This window comes from Otolemur garnettii, unplaced genomic scaffold, assembly GCF_000181295.1.
Source record: "Otolemur garnettii isolate 467f Iridium unplaced genomic scaffold, OtoGar3 scaffold00017, whole genome shotgun sequence".
Taxonomy (NCBI): domain Eukaryota; kingdom Metazoa; phylum Chordata; class Mammalia; order Primates; family Galagidae; genus Otolemur; species Otolemur garnettii.
This window is the reverse complement of record NW_003852412.1, coordinates 367,908-387,087: the sequence shown is the minus strand read 5'-3', so window position 1 is coordinate 387,087 and position 19,180 is coordinate 367,908. Positions and strand designations below refer to the sequence as shown.

Genomic DNA, 19,180 nt, shown 5'->3' with positions numbered 1-19,180 from the left:
AGTTATTATAGCTCCTTGTTAAAATGTTTTATTGATTGCCTAGGATTTATAATATGCAAAGTATTTTATCACATTTTACTTTCAAATAACGCTCTGCTTTATGTGTGGTGTAAGAACCGTTCAATGGTTCATTGCCAATTCCTTCCTCCACTCCCTTGTGTCATTGTTTTCAGAATTTTACCTTTGCATATACTGCAGACCCATAATACCTTGTTGTTATTTCTGCTATAGAAGATCAGTTATCTTTTATATAGGTAAAAATTAGAATAAGAAAAAGTAAATGTTCCGGCCTTTCATTCCGTTACCAGTAGCTTTCATTTGTTTGTGTGTAGATCCAAATTTCTGTCAAGTATTATATTCCTTCTGCTGAGAAAGTCCCTTGAACATTTCTTCTAAGTGTACTGACAATGCATTTTCTTTGGCTTTCTTTTTCCGAAAAAGTTTTATTTCTTTTTTATTTAAAAAAATATTTTTTGTTGCATATGGAATTCTGTTTGAAAGGTTTTTCTTTTGGTATTTGAAGTGTGTCACTTCACTGTCTTCTGGCACAAGCGTGTTGTGATTTTTATCTTTCTTTCCCTTTATGTCTATTTCTTCTCAGTGCCTTCAAGATGTTCTCTTTGTATTTTAGCAGCTTATTGCACATTCTGGTTTATTTTCCCTTCCTTCACCTCTCTTCTCTTCCTCTCTCCCCCTCTTTCTTCTCCCTCATTCTTCCTTCCCCATCCTTCTTCTGTATCCTGCTTGAGGTTTTCTGTTTCTTTAATCTGTGGGTTTTATGTCTGTCATTAATTTTGGAAATCCTTGGCCATTATTCTTCAAATATTTCTTCTGCTTTCTTCTCCCTACGTTTTTTCAATTCCAAATATGGTATGTTGATATGTTGGATACTGTTTTACAGCTCCGGGTCCTCTTTTTAAAAACATTTTCACTTCTTTTTCCCCTTTGTGTTTCAGTGTGGTTAATTTTCACTGATGTGCCTTCAAGGTTATAAATGTTGTCTTCACTGGTGTGGCATCTATGTCTGGTCTCATGGCTTGCATTCTACATTTATGTAACTTCTTTTTTATTTCTTGCATTTCCACTTGATTCTTTCTTATTTTCATCCCTTTCCTGAAATTATCTATTTGACTGTATGTTATCTGTATTTTTTGCTAGATCGGTGTTCTTAACTGCAAATGATTTTACCCTCTTTTCCTGGGGACGTTTGTCAATATCAGGAGTCATTTTCCGCTGTTCTGACTGGAAGAAGTGCTATGTGGTATAAAATGTAGTAGTTAAAGGCTGCAGATGCTGCCAAACATTCCACAAGGCACAGAACAGCTCCCACAACAAAGAATCATCCGCCCCTAAATGTCAGTAATGCTGAGAAACCCTGTTTTAGAGTCTTTAACAGCTGAGTTATTTTAAATTACTTACATGATAGCTCCAGCATCTGTGTGTCTGAATCTGATTCTGTTGATGGCTTTGTCTCTTGTCGGCGTGATGTGTTTTTCTTCTTTTCATAAGCCTCATCATTTAGTTTCTTGAAAGTTGGATATCTTGGGCAGCACATCAGTGATTGAGGTCAATAGTTTTTGTCCCTGGAAATGGGCTTGACTTTTGTTCTGCTAAACCTCAGTGAAAGGATTTTTCTGGGAGTCAGGGGGTCTCACTTCCCCGAACCCAGTTGACCTAGTTTGATTACTCAGCTGAGCTGGAAAGTTCAACTGAGGGATGGTGGTAATTGAAAGTAAAAATGAATGGAAACTGGAAATAAAACTGGAGCGGCACAGGCAGCGTGGATAGAGAGCAAAAGTGTCCTACACAGGTTTCAGAGTAACACAGAGACATTTTATTTAGGAAGAACAAAGAAACTTTAGAGCATTTCTGAAGAGAGTTGGAAGTGGATCCCTCTCCCTAAAGTGAAAAGCTGACAGAGACCAGAGGCAAAAGCCTGCAAGGGTATAAATAATGTCTCGACTTGAAATTGGCTGCCAAGTCTTTCTTTGGCCTCTCAGTATCTCCAGGCAGTATTGGCCTTTTCTATGAGTCATCAATGGTCTCTTTATTGGTCATTGTTACCTAGGTTACTTTATATCCATATTTTTATGGTCCTTCCAGACATCTAGGTTCAGCAGGCCAGGTTTTCCCCCCACCCTTCATGATGCCCCTTTCTTAGTGTCCCTTCTTGGATTTCAGTTAATCTGACCACAAATTGGGTTAGTCTGAGGTTTGTTGTTGCTATGGTTACTTGTTATGTACCATAGGCTTCAATTGCCTCTAGCAATTCCTTTGGTTTAGAGTGAGACTGCTGTGGCTAGGGGTTTTTGCAAGGCCTGCTTCACTCTCAGTTGTGGGTTTTCCTGTTGTGCTGTGACTTAGAGAGGTTATACATCATCCTCTTGTAGCTACTAAGACAGTATTGCACTGCCTGCCCCACGAAGAGTGCATTTTTAATATTCTCACTATTTTTCTTTTATACTCATTGAGGTCTGTGCATGAAAAGCCTGCAGTGTGGTACAAAATCTCTTCCAATATGTGACCCCCAAAGGTTTTACATACTCTTGCTAACTCACACTCTGCCTCCAACAGTTTATTCACTATTCTACTAATTTTTGTTTTCTTCTGGATGCTGGAGACAAATAAAGAGACTACCAAAATTTTGGCAAACATTTCAAACATATTTGTAAACATAGTGCTTCCCTTTTCCACAGGCAGCCCTTTGAAAAAATACAGTATGACAACAACTTGAACCAACATTAGTTCGAAGTTCTACTTTTGACCATGTAACTTATGGTCGCACGTAAGTCATGACACCCTGGCAAGAGACAAGGCCATCAGAAGAATCAGATTCATTTCATGGAGCTTACCTGTTGATGTTGATTTAAACTAAACTTTGTGCAGTTTGAGGAATCACAGAGTATGTTATGTTAAATATATCTACTCTTCTTTATATTCCTGGCACCCAGGATGAAAAAAATCTTTAAATATATAATTCCCATAGGTAATAACTTCTTTGCATATCTCTCTTCAAAAAATAATTATAGCAATATATAAATAGGTTGCCTACTCATGTAATTTTATGCTTTTGCCCCCCAAACTATACATCCGTTTCATTTTCATATCAATTTTTGTCCAACATTAATAAAGCTGATAAACTGTTGAAATGAAAACGATTTTGTCTTCCACAAAAAGAAGGAGCGATTTGACACAGAAAACTCCAAGCCCCCAAAACTCTACAGTAACATTGGTCAGTTGTTTAACCTGAACGTTTGGCCTACTGAGAATAGCAGCTTTTTTCTTTCCTTTACCACCTCTAAACACAGACTTAGCACACTATCAGATGAGGGGTAGGCCACAGTGTGCTTCCTGTTGCTCTAATCAAGTGTGAAGCCATGTAGCTAAGTTTTGACCCCTCTATGTCCTATGTACACAACTAGCAAACACGTTAAGGCAACCATTGCAATAAGGGGTTAACTTGCAGGGTGGATTTAATGTTCTGGATTGAGTCAATCTGTAAATATATATGTTACGTAACTCCATACACATATCTATACTCTTGTACCTTTCTATTTCTTAACCCCCCAACACAATGTTTAAATTTTTTTGCATATTATGCAAATTTCTAATTATTCTACCATTTAAGTCAATGAGTTTACACCAAAAAAGGTCAGAAAATAGGCTTATGTTTATCCAAAAGCATTTCATCTTTCATATTCCTGGTTTTTGTGAACACACACAACTTTTAAGTGTGAACATTGGTTCTCTAATATCTAAAAAATCATTTCTAATGACAAACACAAGTTTTCTTGAGGGGAAAAAAAAACTGATTTGAAGTATAGGCACGGAATTCCCAATACCTAAAACCTTATTTCTACTAACAAACGTCAGTTTCAAGGAGGAGAAAAGGGACCAGAAAAAGCAGCTTTGAAATGCAGGGAAGCAAAGTAAAATGGAAGAAAAAATAAAGTAAATTAAGTTTACTAATACTGAAATTTTTGATGGGTGAAGTTTCATCTTTTTAGAATCTAGAGCAACTGACCTAGAATTAGAAATAATAAGTAAACTTCAGTTTATTCACAACTTCTGTTCCAAGCAGAGTTCTCGGGCCATGACTCTGCTTGCTGTTGGTCCCATTCATCTGTTAGTGTTCTGATGTGAGCCAGCGTGCTATGAAGCTACTCACATCTGTATTTTTCTTCATGATAATCGGGATTAGACTGATCTTCTGAAATTCTTGTTAGACTTCTTCATGAACATTCCGATATTCTTGTGAACCCAGAGAAAGGTACTTTCTTTGCTCATCTGGTTTGATAACTCTTCTAGCTATGGTCTCCATCCTGGCATGCAAAGTTTTGTAGTTATCCTGCTCAGCATTGAAGGCATCCTTGTAATTCTGGCATTACTCGTAGGAGACCATAGTGATATATTTTATCAAATAATCGGGGAATTCAGTTGTTGAAAGCTCTGTGGAAGGAATGTAACTCTCTTTATTTCCTCCACTGGAATTCGGACTGGAGTTACTGACCTTGGCAATTTCCTCTTCTCCCTTAAGGTCTTCCTCCTTTTCTTCAACAGTCTCAGCGCTGTGATTTTTGATTTGGCTTTTCCTTGTGGTTTTTAGACTTCTTTTTGGATTTTTTGTGAGCTATTGAATGATTTTCTTCTGTAGGGTTTGGACACTTTATTAAATCTGAACCAGGACGTATGATTTCCTGAGAAAACCTAGAGGTATATTTGTCTTGCTGGTCTTTATAAATACTACCATTTTGACTAAAACTATCAACAGGTGGGTCTTGAGTTCCTGGCCTTCTGGAGTGCTAGGGGGAGTGGAGTTAGAATTTACAATCTGGGGAGAATGAGAGATGGGCAGATGAGCTGAAGGCAGCAGTGGAGGGGAAGGTGGGGAAGGGACAGAGGCAGGTGCAGGAGGGGAGGGAGGGAGGCCTGCAGCAGATTTTTCACTGGTGAGATTCAAAGGGCTATTTAGTGTTGGTGGTACTCTGTTTGTGAAGGGAGATATTGGCCTTTTTAATTCTTTAAAGGATCAGTAAAATTGAATCTAAAAGCCATTTCTGAAGAGAAGATGTTGCATCTTTTCTAGAACATACTGGAGATTCTGAACGGCTGGTGCTGGGTAGCCTTCTGAGATGGGGTTAGTTTTCTACAGAGCACCAACTCCAAGGACCCCCTTGTCTTTTTCATTCTACCCTGGCCAGTCTCTCTGAAGTTCTTTAAAAACACTATCCAGGTATAGGAGAGGTCCTTGGGATTTAGATTGGCTACCTGCTGGAGAATTGCTCCCCAGGAGTTCTTGTTTTTTGACTGACGCCATCGTTTGGGGGTCCTGTAAACATCTCAGGTTTGTTGTAGGCATTCAAGGCCAGTCAGTGAATCACCCTGTCCCTACACAGGTGCTGAGAGACACGCTGCTGCCATGTGTCTTTCGAATTGTTATCTGCAGGGTTTTCCTCTTCGGCATGGCATCTGAAACAGCTGGATGTGCTTTCCCAATTTGCACTCTTTCCCCTCCAGATGGTCCCTAGGTTTGATAACTTTTTGCTTCAGCTGCGGGATTCTTTTTCTGCCTGGGTCATTCTTTCTCCTGTCTTGTAATAAGAATCATCTGTTGCACACACTGTGAATTTATTTCGCATAATCCCCGGCAATTGAGCTGAGATGCTCTAGAGCTGGAGAATGTTTGCTGGATGCAGCCCGGGCCATCCTATGGTGGTTGTCTTTGCCCACATTTGACAAATAGAAGTGAAGGTTGTGAAGTTCATTGAGGGGATTGTTTGGGGAAATTTTGACAAGCCCTTAGAAACCCTGGAACTGAATCTCAGATCAAAAAGGAATTACTTTCTCATGGCTCTGATTAAAGCTTCACACGCAGTGCAGTGATGCTGTCCTGTCCCAGCGGCCTGCACCACAGCCCGGAATGCTGCTCCTCCCTCAGGCCCGCTGCACCCCTGCCACCACCTACAACTCCCCGGGTGCAGCCTCGTGCTCTGGCTGCTGCTTCCTATTGCTCTGGCTTCTGCAGCCTCCATGGCTGAGGCCCTTACGCTGCTGAGGTACCATCATGCCCTGTGCACAGCTAGACCTCTTCAGTAACTTTTACAGGATTCAGTAGCATCTTCAGGTAAGAAAATGTTTATGTTTTTTCCTTTCTGGCACCTGTCTCTTGTGGTAGGCTAGTTGAGTTCCTTATGACCTCATTTCTGTTATGGATTCAAGAAAGGGTATATGATTACTGTTGGCCTTACATTTGTGTTGCTGTGGTTATTAAGCGTGGTAGCAATGCTCTTTCTGACTCTCTGCAGCTCCATGTGGAAATGGGAAGGGTTCCCTTCCAGTTTTCCAGTTTCATCGTGCTCTAATGGAGCCAACACCCAAGGTTGTGCCCCACAGTTCACTCTGCTTTCAGAGACAGATTGTAGAGGCCGCCTCAGAGTCATAGCCTAGCAGGTGAGCAGGATAATCAGCCCTCCTGCTGATTTGCTTTGGGTTAGGTGTGGGCCCTGATGTTGGAAGCTAGCACCTTGTTTACTGGGGTAGAGAAGATACGGAATTTAAAAATGAGTGTCTAAGTTCTAAATAGTCTATCTTGCTGAATGCATGGATGGCTGAGCAAGGTTAACTGAATATGAAAGAAAAACAACGTTGCTGATAGAAGCCAGTGTTTCTTTTCATTTACTCAGGCTCAGAGCACAGGGCTCACCTGCTAGGCCACACAGGCAAATGGGTAATGAGCAGGAGGGTTATTAAAGATGGGCAATAGTCAAAAATCTAAAACTGATAACAGATGGGGTTTGAGACCTGTTAGTGTTTCTTGGCTGTTTTAAAAGCTTCTGGAATCCAGTCCCATTTAGAGCTAGAAATATATATTTCCATTGTAGAAAATTTGATATACAGGAACCATAAGGAAAGAGAATGTTTCACTCATAATGCTACCACCACCAAGAGAAAATGGATATTGACATTTTTAATATTTCTCCCCCATGTAAGGTTTTATATACTTGAGGTGATACGTTTGTAGTTTGTAACCTGAATTTGAGCATTTTCTTATATCTTTTAATACTTTAAAGATCATTCTTTTATATGGCTATACAGTAATTATTTAGCCATTTCCACAACCTTGGACATTTAAGTTGCCTTAAATTTATTCTACTATTGCAAATATCATTACAATGAACATCTTTCATCAAACTCTGTGAAAATTTACAATTATTTCTGAGGATAAATTCCTAGAAAGTAGATTTATCTGGCCAGATGGTTTGCTCAATTTTGAACTTTGGATGCTAGTTGCTAAATAACCTTTCAGAAAGATCACGCACTTTACTCTTCCTTTAGGATTACATTAAGTGTCTATTTCTGTATGGAGAGTTTTCTCTGCCAAATTCCTAATTCCTCATCTTCCAGAAGGAGGCCAAAGTAGAAAGAAACAGAAATACCATTTTTCAAGAAAAATGAAGATTGAGGAATAGACTTATGGGCTATGTGTTTATCAAATGGCTCCTGGTTGAAAATATAGCTACAAGCCACTTCCTAAACAGTGAAATGATAGATAAATTTGAGAATCTGCGTATTGAAAACATTCATTAAAAAATAAAAGTGAATTAAGTACATTTTCTCCCCTTAAAGGTTCTTTGAATCCCTTGAATTCAAAGGGATTACTTTAGAAAGTAAGCAGCTCACTTTCTAATGTAATTTGAGAATTTCCTCTCCTTGCTTTTCCATTTGTCAGGAACCTGCCTTGGGTCCTGACTCAAACACCGAGGCCTCCTGAAGTTATTTCTATTTCCCTCAAATAGAGGCAGATGTTCAGTCGCTCTTGAGATTGTGTATGAAACTATTATTTCTACTTTTGGTTTTTATCATTAAAATGTCTCTATCCTGTCTCAGCTATGGTTAAACACTCTTCCAATACAGGGTTGGTGACTTGCACTTCTTATGTTTCTTTAGAGAAGAGCCCAGCTGTTTGCACGCTGGTAGTTTGTTGATCATTTGTTGATGATGGCCAGCAAACTCTGTAAGAACAGGGACAAGACTTTTTTCTCATTATTTCATCTCCAGTGACTTTCCTACTGCTTGAAACAGTTGATGCTCAATAAAATTTCTTGGATTAATGAGTGAACAAATAGATTTCTTATGAATTTTGTATTGGAGGGTCACCTTGTGAGGAATTTTGATGTGCTTCACTTTCTTTTGCAATAAATTTGTCAGGAAGGAAAGCAATGGCATTTTTCCTCTTAGGAGGGTTTGTAGGCCTTTAGATTCCCACTGCCTGAGTTTTCTTTACCCACAGAGGTCTTTTAGTTTGATGATACTGGCAGGCTGATATGGAACCTTCTGAAACAATCCATTAAAAAGTCTTATGTGCTGGGTGGCGCCTGTGGCTTAAGGAGTAGGGCACTGGCCCCATATACCAGGGGTGGTGGGTTCAAGCCTGGTCCTGACCAAAACTGCAAAAAAAAAAAGTCTGTTTTTCTTTTTTTTTTGTTTTTTAGAAATTATTTTTTACTTTTATTTATATATATTAGTCATCTATTTTTTTTTTAGACTTTGGTAAAAACATAATAAGGAAAAAAATTGTTTGCTATTTGTATTTTATCTTGTGTATTCTGTAACAAAAAGTAGTAAATGATTATGTATTCAAAAAAAAATTGCACAGCTCTTGCTAAAGCTATATCAATAGGTACTTTCTATTTTGGTTGCTGATACAATGCTATCTTTCTTTTTCTAATATTATTTTGTAATTCTTTTTTATATAGGAATATAACTGATTTTGTATAGTTATTTTGAAGTTAGCTATATCGCTGAATTTTTCTATTGCTTTTGGTAACTTGCAAGTAACTTGGTAACTCAGAAGTAATGAAATTTGTATTTTTTTTTTACAAACTATTAGGATTTTTAAGTTATCATAATTGTACTAGCTAGGATCTTCAACTTTACTAGGAGTGGTGGTAATGAGTACACTTATCTCATAATTGATTTGTAGATAATGCTTTTGTTTCCTCATAAAATTGATACATTTATGCCAATGTTATCTTCAATGATTATGTCAATATTTTGCCTATAGTTGATGTTCTGCAAATATTCATGAAATAAAGGAGCCTGAAATATATATATATATATATATATATATATATATATATATAAAGTCTTGTGTGCTCTGTGTGTGTGTGTGTGTGTGTGTGTATTTAAGTATTATAAAGCAATTAGGCCTAATTTTCCCATAAAGGAGAAGAAGGAACCAATCTGGCTTTATGGTGTTATAAGGAGAAAAAAGTATGTGACCTGAGTTTTCTTTTTCATGACTGAGAAGTGGAAGGGGCGTAGGTCTCTTGGGATACAGTGGCCTGAACTCACTTAGGTGCTGCAGCTCTGAGGGACAGGGGCTTGAAGGGAGGCTCTGAGGACAGAGCTGTGGCCTGAAGGGCAGGCAAAGCCTTTGCAGGGCCAGACTTTGCTCAAAAGTGAGCAAAGCTGCCAGAAGCTTCCCATCAACAAATAGTGCTTGTTGGCTTGGGCCACAGATGGCACAAAAGCTTGGACAGATGGTAAGAGACAAATGCTTCTCAGTGGCTTGGTATGGTCCCCAAAGCACAAGTGGCAATGGTGGCGGCTGCAGAGGCCCCCTGCTCAAAAGCTGGAAGGCTATGAGATGTGAGGTCAATTTTTATCTATCTTAATGTATCTGCCATCTATCTACCTACATATCTATCTATTTTGGCAATTTTGGGGGAGGGTACAGTGCCCAAACTGACTGGTATTGGTGATCCTGCCAATTTACTGGGAAGGAACTTGAGCTACTTATAATTAATTTGAAGTAAATTAAAGGATTGTGATGTAACAGGACCTAATAGGTACCAGGGAAGTCCATGCCTCCTGTAATTATGGTTTTGCTTTCTGTAGTCACCAGGACCTTCCAGGGTTAGGAGGTTCTTCCACACGTCATAAGGATCATAAGGTGTTCTTACCTAATGGAGCCATCTGCTGGCAAGAGGACTGCTCCAGTCCCTGGTGGAAATTTTAGTCTGGGAATGCCAAGGTTTTTGGAATAATTCTTTAGCTTTTATGCCTTTAAATTGGTATCGTTAAGCTTAGTTTTCCTTTCATCTGCATGGAACATTACTGGGTAAATATATGCTATGCTGTGTCACCATTTCCATTGCCAGGTGTAATTTTCACTAACAATGTGGGTGGTGAGGGTGCTTAGAAAGTATTCTTCCAAGCTTTACATTTACTATTTTAAAAAATGATTGAAGACTGCCTTTTGTTTTAGACCCGTTGTTTACCTTAAGTTTAAATTACCCTTTGAAACATTTCCTCACTGAGCATGTGCAAATTACATTTTGGATGTGAGAATAATGGTCTGTATGTGAAAAGTTCTTGCTAGCGCCCTTCCATCAGGCCTCTCTTTCCTCATTTATCCTTTCTCCCCCACAATTAAGAAATAAGATTCTCTGTGCATTGCTGATTATAAAGAAGTTGAAACTGGAGTCTCTAATGAGAATCAGGGTACAGCTGGATTAAATATGTATTTCTTCCTTGCTCTTCCATAAGCATGGGGTTGAGGGACACATTGCTGGATATCTCCATATCTCCTATAACTCCATGTAATGCTCTGTCATTCTAGGAAAAAAAATAAAAATACTGCCTTTGGAAATAAAATTGACCAGGTGAAAGTTTAGAAAATCAATAAGTATAATAGTTTTAAAAATGTAAGTGAAAAATTGTATTTGTTGACAGTAATAAAGATACTTCCACTCCTTCCCCCTCAGAAGTTGAAGTCAAGAACTGCTGTGAGCTTATCTCACCAGAGAAGGCCACCTCTACATCTATACAGAGCCAATTGTCTCCGTGCCTGAGATGCCACAATAATTGCATCCACATGACTTCCAAGATGGTCATCAGTGCTCCATGGAAGCACTAGGAATGCCATTGTTTTGCACTGTTGTCCCAGGTCATTACACTGGTTATTCTCCTGCTCTGCCCATTTCCCCTTTTCTGTGCTCTGGGCTATGCCAGCCGGCTGCCTTGCGTTGATGTCTGCTTAGATGCAGGAACAGGAGGTTTCCACAGCAGATGAGAACGCCCAAGGGAAGGAGGTTCTGCTATTTCTACATCTCCTCTGCTCCTTTTTGACCCCTTGTTGTGATTACTGAAGTGGTTTTTCTCCTTTTGGGATTACAACTCCCATCAGCTCTGACAGGCCTTTGCTTATACAGTCCTATGGTCTCCCCTCATCTCTTTAAGGTGTGAAACCAGAAGCAGCTTCCCGCTGGTGCTGTCTCTGGGGCTTCTGCATCTTCTGTTGGTTCTCTTAACCTTGCCATACCTCGGTAAACAAGTAGTTTCTTCATTAACTTCAGAATCTCAGCTGGGGTGTCTTTTGTTTCCTTTCAAGATACTGAGTGCTGAAGCACTAAGCTTTTTCTCCAAATACCGGGCTGATAGGTTAGGGATACTGACTTTAAGAACTTCTCTGAGTTTACAGCTTAAAATAGTTCCTTCCTGGACAGTGAGTAGTAATCTAAAATTGTTTTAGCTTTACTCAGAGCCCCCCTTAAAGAGTAAGTCTTAAATTGTTGAAGGTGGTTATTGTGAGTTTGAAGAGGTGAAACTTCATGAAAAGGATGTAGATTATAAAAACCGATTCAACCAAATGGGCATTCTACCTCTGATTCATTATGAAAGTAGTACTTCCCTGGTAAGTTGAGGTCTAATTATTTTTTCTGTGTCAAATTAGGATCTAGACTTAGGCCTGCGGGAAGGGCCTATAAATAGTGTTGGTACATTTTAAGAGCTGATGATGAGCCGGGCTCCTGCCTGTGTTGGTCTGTAGACAGGACAAGTGTTGGGTAGCCAACTGAACACCAGACTGATTCCAATTGCTTTCTAGGGATTTATGGCAACCTGTGCCCTTACCATCTGGCCCCAGAGCTTTGTGAACTGTGACACATGACAGGTTTGGCACCATATAATCCAGAGAGGTAGGAAGAAGGCAGGTTGGCACTCTAGTTTATGTCGCTAATTTTCTCTTAATTTCTGGATTAATTCAGAATTAGAAAATGAGAGTGGATGGAATTTTGCCTTCTCATTGTGAAGGGAAAGGGAAGAGGTTAAGAATTAAGAACCTGGAGTGGGCAGGGAGTAGAGGAGAGAACCATTTGAAGACTTTTTTTCTGGTAAACCTTGAGAAGATTAGCAGTTACATCTAGGGCTGTTTAAGAGAAATAGAAACCTTAAATGGAATCCAGATAAATACCCATTGGGAAACTTTGGTGTCTTTCTGTTTTTTTCTTGTCAGAATATAATATTTTGAATTAAATGCCATTCAATATTTATCAAAAGTTTATAGAGCATTGCTTAAAGGATATACAGCCCAACAGAGAAATGTACCTTCTTAATCTCAGTGGAATATTTTGAATTACCAGAAATAAGATGTTTTGAACCTTTAGACTTACTTGATTATAATTTAAATTTCCAACAGCATTTTTTTAAGATCTCAAATGTTTGATTCTCCAAAGTATAAGATCAGGCAAACCATGGATAATTAGCTAACAAATGGTTAAATGGTATTATTATCAACTCAGAATTTATGTGTTAAATATCCAACTGTAGATTATATGTAGTAGGCTGATGAAAGATGAAAAATTCTGAATGATTTATGAAATTGTGTAATTTGTTTTGCACATTCATGTGGAATATTAAAGTTTTTGTGCTTTAAATTTTAACTAGGTTTCTCAAAAGTCACAACTACAAGGCTAAAGAGAAATAGTTAAGCCTTCAAGGCAAGAGAATGAAATTCAGTTCCCTGAGATTAATAAAGCAACACTCACATACTTATGCTGTCGTCACATTTCACATGCATTAGACAAAGGTTAGCAGTGATTTTTTTCACTTCATTTTTCTCTCCATGGACCATTCTATTTGTTTGTTCTCACAAACATCTGCTCTACTCAGGGCTATGAAACATGACTAGGATACCAAAAATACTAACACGTTCATCCTGTCTACATACAAAATGACTGAGTGGAAGGAACAATGAGACCAGAGAGCCAGACCCCTAAGCGTGAAATTCACATGGTATGGTAAGACAGAGCAAGTGTCACAGCCTGCGTTAGAATTAAATTCTGTGCACGTTTTTAAATTTATGCTTAGGATTGGAAAAGTTTTAATCATAACTCATCACTTAAGTTGTAGAGAACATTGTGATTCCCAGCAATCACATATTGAAAAAAGGTAATAAAAGTGGAGTCTAGAACTGGGAAACACGAATCTTAAAAAAATGAGATCCGCCACTGGGATTCTTGCCTTAGCCTCAGCTAGTCTTCTATTTCCCCCAAGTGAAGGGAGGGTGGGATGGGGCTGAGAGTAGAATCTGCAGTGTAAGTGACAGTTTGGCAAAGAGACTCTACTCCTGCCTCCAGAGACACCAAACATTCCAGATCAGAGAACAGTTGGAGGATAACACTCATGAACTAGGGAAGGGGCGAGATCTGTACACTTAGAAATTTTGGTCACATTGGTGGATTTTATCTCTAGCTATGCTTGGAATATATATGTGGACCTGCTTTTACTTTACTATTATTATTTTTTTAATGGCTTAGTAGCTGCCTAGGTATATACTTGAAAGTCCAGTTTTAGTGGATTTGGAAAGGGATCTGGGTATTTGTAATTTGTATTTGATATATCCCCTTTGCTACAGTAAATTTGATAGATCAATATTCTTGCTTAAAAGAAGGCATAGGACATATCAGTTTTTGTTTTTTTTAAGCAAGAGTCTCACTATGTCACTCTCAGTAGAGGGCTGTGCTGTCACAGCTCACGGCAACCTTTAACACTTGGGCTTAAGAGATTCTCTTGCCTCAGCCTCCCCAGCAGCTGGGACTATAGGCACCCACCACAATGTCCAGCTATTTTTAGTTGCAGTTGTCATTGTTGTTTAGTGCAGGCAGGGTTTGAACCTGCCAGCCTCGGTGTATGTGGTTGGCACTGTAACCACTGTGCTACAGGCGCTGAGCCATAACCGCTGTGCTATGGCACTGAGTAGACACATGGGTTTTTGAACGGCTACTCTTTTGTTCATGTATAGCTGCAAAATTATAAAGGGAATCATCTGGCACTTCAGTAAAGATGTAAACAATGCAGTGAGCAGATTCCCAGGGGAGATGTAGTCTCAAGGCTTAGCCCAAGGACTTCTTGGATCTTTGTTTTTCCTGCCCAAATGGGAAAAAATGCAGCCCCTGAATCTCAGTCATGTAGGCACCAGTTTTAACCTTTCCTTGTGTACCCAGGATGGAGTAGGATAGGAAGTCCTGGCCTTTTCCCTTAAGATTGAAGATTTTATTACTTGGCCTGGGCTCCTTTCTATGGGTTTCAGATAAACTCCTGACCCAGCTGGAGTTTGGAGAACTACACAAGGTACATCATATGTACAGAAGATGAACTGCTTTATAGGAAGGCACTGTTTCAAAAACACCACTAATCCAGAAACCTCATGAGGAAAGGGGCTTGCTCCTTAGCATTGCAAGCATTTATATTTCATTCTTCTTGACCAATTTAGATAAATTGATATAAAGTTTATCATAGCTGATGGATTAATTTGCTTTATTGTCAAAAAGATGCAAAATGAACTGGGCCCTGTTTGAGTTAATGCCTAAGAATGATTTATGTTGTCAGCAATTAATCATCTTTCAATTGAAATTTCTACCTTTGAAGGGAATATTAACATGCTATAAATAATCAAATTAGGTCCAAAGCCTTGCAAAAAGGAAAGAGAGATTATTTGAAACTGTCCTGCATTATGTAAATGAGCCCTTGGCTATTAGATTGAAGACCCTGGTCCTTGCTCTGCTATCAGGTAGCTGTTGGTGACACGTGTAATGTTTGACCTCAATTGCCCATTTGCAAAGGGGACAACAATACCCACAATTTTTCCTTCCTTTCTTGAGATGTGGAAGATTTAGTCACAGTTAAAACCATTATAAAATCTATTGACTGTCCACTGTCTAGGCCTCATAGAATTATTATTATTATTATTATTATTATTTTCTTTTGTAGAGACAGAGTCTCACTTTATTGCCCTCAGTACACTGCTGTGGCTTCACACAGCTCACAGCAACCTCCAACTTCTGGGCTTATGTGATTCTCTTGCCTCAGCCTCCCAAGTAGCTGGGACTACAGGCTCCCGCCACAACGCCCAGCTATTTTTTTGTTGTTGCAGTTCAACCTGGGTGGGTTTGAATCCGCTACACTCTGTATATGGGGCCAGCACCCCACCCACTAAGCCATAGGCACTGCCCCTCAAATAGAATTATAAAGAAGATGTAAGATATTATGTTTACAAGTCTCTAGGACTTAGTTTTGTCATCTATACAAGGAGAAAAATTGATTCCACAAATAATTATGTTCAGCTCTAACTTTAGTGACAATTATAGCCATGTATTAAGTTTTTATGAGATGAAGGCTCTGTGTGGAGAACCCCATATACACCATTTCATTTAGTCTTCTCTGCTACTCTGGGAAAGGTGTACTATTTCTTACCCCCATTTTAGAGGTGAGGAAACCAAGACTTAGGAAGTTTACAGTGACTTTCCCAAGGACAGACAACTAGGAGTGTGTGTGAATAGAGGCCCTCTGATTTCAGCTACTACCTTAGACTTCCTCTTGAGAGCTCCCTCTTGGGCTGTTGTATTTGTTTTATGGAGTACATTTGATCTGTTCCCAAATAGCCATTTACCATTCTTTACTTTTAATTCTCTTGAGTCAACACTATTACTTCTATCCAGCAATGGATTTTTTTTTTTTTTTTTAGTTATTGCTTGTATAGTTGATCTAGATCAGTTTCTCAACCTTAGCACTATAAAGGTTTTGGTCTGGATAATTCTCTTGGTGGGGGGATACCATGTGTATTGTAGGTTGCTACAAAGATTCCCTTGCCTCTACTCCCTAGATGCCAGTAGTAACCTTGCAAATATCTTCAGAAATGACCAAATGTACTGTAAGGGTAAAATTGCCCCTGGTTGAGAATAAACTCAGCTAGACTTTGATTGTGCATTGATAGTAAGCCTTTTTTTTTTTTTTGGTATTACATATAACACTTTATACACTTAATACTGACAAAGCCACCTTGCTAGGAGTTCATTGCTGCAGGAACCTCCTATTTTCATATTGTCACAATGACAATTGTACCATTTGAAACACACATGCAATCGGAAAGTAGGTGAATGCACTGTCAACTTTCTGTATTCTTTGTGGTGGGTTCTGTAGATTAGTCATGTGTTATTTCATGAAGAAGTTCTGTAGCTTAGTAGGAAGGGTGCAGGCCTGGAGTCAAGTGACCTAACTCCTATGCACAGCACTGCTTCTACTCAAGAAAATATTTTGACTATTGGGGCCTTAGTTTCATTATTTACCAAGTGAGAAAATTGGATCAATGGTCTCCAAGACTGTTTTTTGCTTTAATAACTAATGATTTTATGTCCACTTACTGAATAACCCATACAGCCAATTAGTTCTTTCTGGGAACTCTGTAGTTTGTGACAGTGTAGCTGCTTATTCAGTTACAATACAGCATTAACGCCACCTTCCTTCCTGTTCATGCCCGGACTTTTTGATCTTGTTGACATCTGTAAGCTCAAATACCATTAATCACAACATGGTTGTCATAAACACAGCCTCAGAGAGGTCTGACTTAAAGAAATCAGGCCCCTTGTCCAATTTTGCTATAGCTGGCATAAACCAAATGTGAATTTGGGATCCATAGATTTGATCCAGCAAGGCCTTAGTTTTATAAAAAACAAACCTAATATACTTTTTTTCCTTTCCAATATACAAGTAAAGATGTTCTTATTTGTTTTATTTCCTTGACCACAGAGGTGTAAAGAGCAGCAAGAGTAGGTAAGTGCTACGTGGATTTTGTCTTACACCCCCACAGTGCCACTGGTTTGCAAGTCCATTGGAAAGAATTCTTACTGAGACAGAAAGGTACATTATTGCAACAAGAATACGTGAATGATGTCTTCTTCTAGACGTATGTGATGTGGAAGCCCTGTGAGTAGGCAACATTTCTGGACAGTATGGGTTTCTGGTGACAGTGGTGGGGGGTTAAGTCTTGGGACAAGCAACTGTACTCATGTTCAACTTAGGAAGGAAGACCATTGCAAAGACTGCTGTCGGTCAGACTCGTGCAAACTTTGCCAAAGAGCTTGTAGTTGTTCTTCAAAGGCTGCTTAAGCTCAAAGATGCCCCAAACTCAGCTTGCACTTTCATCTATGCTGTCCCTTCTATTGTATGACTTAACTTAATGAATGGCACCATTATTTGTCCTGCTTCTCAAGCCAGAAAAATGGGTGAATTTCTTGCTTTTTATTTCTTTTCCTTTCCTCATAGAAAATATAATAACAAAGTCTTCTCCATTTTTCTCTTACTTTTCTCAAACTAGCTCACTGCTGTCTCTCTCCATTATTAACCCTTAGTTCAGGCCACTATTACCACTTGCCTGGCCGACTTCTGTTGCCTCCTAACAGTTTTCCTAATAGTTCTTCTCTCCAATCTGTACTCTATACTTAAAGCATGGTGATCGTCCCCAACTCCAGGATGATCAAGATATTTTCACGGCTGCAATCTCTTAGTGGTTTTACATTGCCCGCAGGAATCCTGTAATGGTTTTAGGGTCTAGTGCGATCTGGCCCCTGCTTATGCTTCTAATGTCCCTGTTAGCGCTTGCACCTTCTGCTCTGTGTTCTGACTATGCTGAAATGATTTCAGCTCCTCCACAATGTCACGTTTCTGCTCCTCTCTAGGCCTTTTTACGTATTGAATATTTAGTCACTGGAAAAGCTACTATCTGCAAAGCATTTCTTAACAAGGTATTTATCATTTAGAAATTTCTGATTGAAAGCACAGAGAACCTACGGGTAATTTCCAAAATTTGCACCTCAGATCTTTTTCTTACTTTTACCTTTATCTAATACAAAAATAAAGAGATGCCATTCTAAATAAGGTGAGACTTTAGTGTGTGTGTGTGTGTGTGTGTGTGAGAGAGAGAGAGAGAGACAAAGAAAATGATAATCAAGCTAAGAGGAGATTCTGAAGTAGAAAGGCCTGATCTAAGTGTCCATATTTTATACCATCTTTGGACAAGGCAGTCTTTTACGCTTATACTGGTGAGAAGTATTTTGGAAAGTTGCAGAGTGTTTGAAAATTAAAGAATAGAATAGAGTAGTTAGGGAGAGAAGAGGGCAAAACTCGGGGATGTGGAAGATGGAATGGGTAAAGATACAAAGGTGAGTATAAAACTTCCTTGAAAATTATCTTTTTCAAAGAGGAATTCAATCATATGTTGCTAGAATTGAAAAGAAATCTTTATCTTATTGATGGCAAAACTGAAAGCAAAGAGGTTGAATGTCCTGGTCATCACAGCACAGATTAGTGGTGAAATTGGCGCATCTCTGTGGCCAGCAGAGCGGATTTCTCAGAACATTTTGGATCCTCCCAATCAAGGTTTTCCTTGGTAGTGGAGAGGCAATTTATTTGTATTCTGTAAAGTAATGTGATATGCCAGTGAGTGCAGGGGCTATATAATCAAGAAGGAGTGACTTCTTATCAAAGCGATCAATAGCAGCACAGCAGCACGGGGGTTGAGTGGCCGCCGACCTTCTGCTGCCAAAGGACTGTCAGCCATGCTTTATTAGACAGAGGATATGCCCCCAGTCAGGCTGACGTGGTGCTTCGTGTGAATAGAAGATGTGGCAGGAAATGAAAGTGTGCTGCAGAGCTTGCACTTCTGAGGTGTGTAATGAAAAGGGGCCAGGGTAAAACGTAGAGGAAGTAATTCCAACATGACCATCATTTCTTTACTAGTGTGATCATTCTCATGTCAAAGATGACTTCAGCATGAAATCATTCAGGCTTTTTCATTGGAATTGAAGAAATTATCATTTAATAATAAGCTTGAAGCTCCATCTTGACCTGATAGTAGAATAGGAAATAACCATGGCCAGACTGCTCCAAATTTCCAGTTGGCAAGCAGGTTTACAAGCATAGTCTGGAAAATGATTTATAGACAAGCAGCATCTGTCATTATTAGTTGGTTGGGATATATTGCAGGATACCTGTAAGGATCCAGCCTACTCCAACCCCGTCCCTATTTTGGTATTCCAGAGAGAATATATCAATGTGATGC

The 19,180-nt window shown here is 39.1% G+C and overlaps 1 pseudogene; it reads right to left on the bottom strand.

Annotated features, from left to right (window-relative positions):
- Positions 1-4,055: 4,055 nt before the first annotated feature.
- LOC100942899 lies at positions 4,056-12,916 on the bottom strand (annotated as a pseudogene).
- Between the last annotated feature and the right edge of the window lie 6,264 nt (positions 12,917-19,180).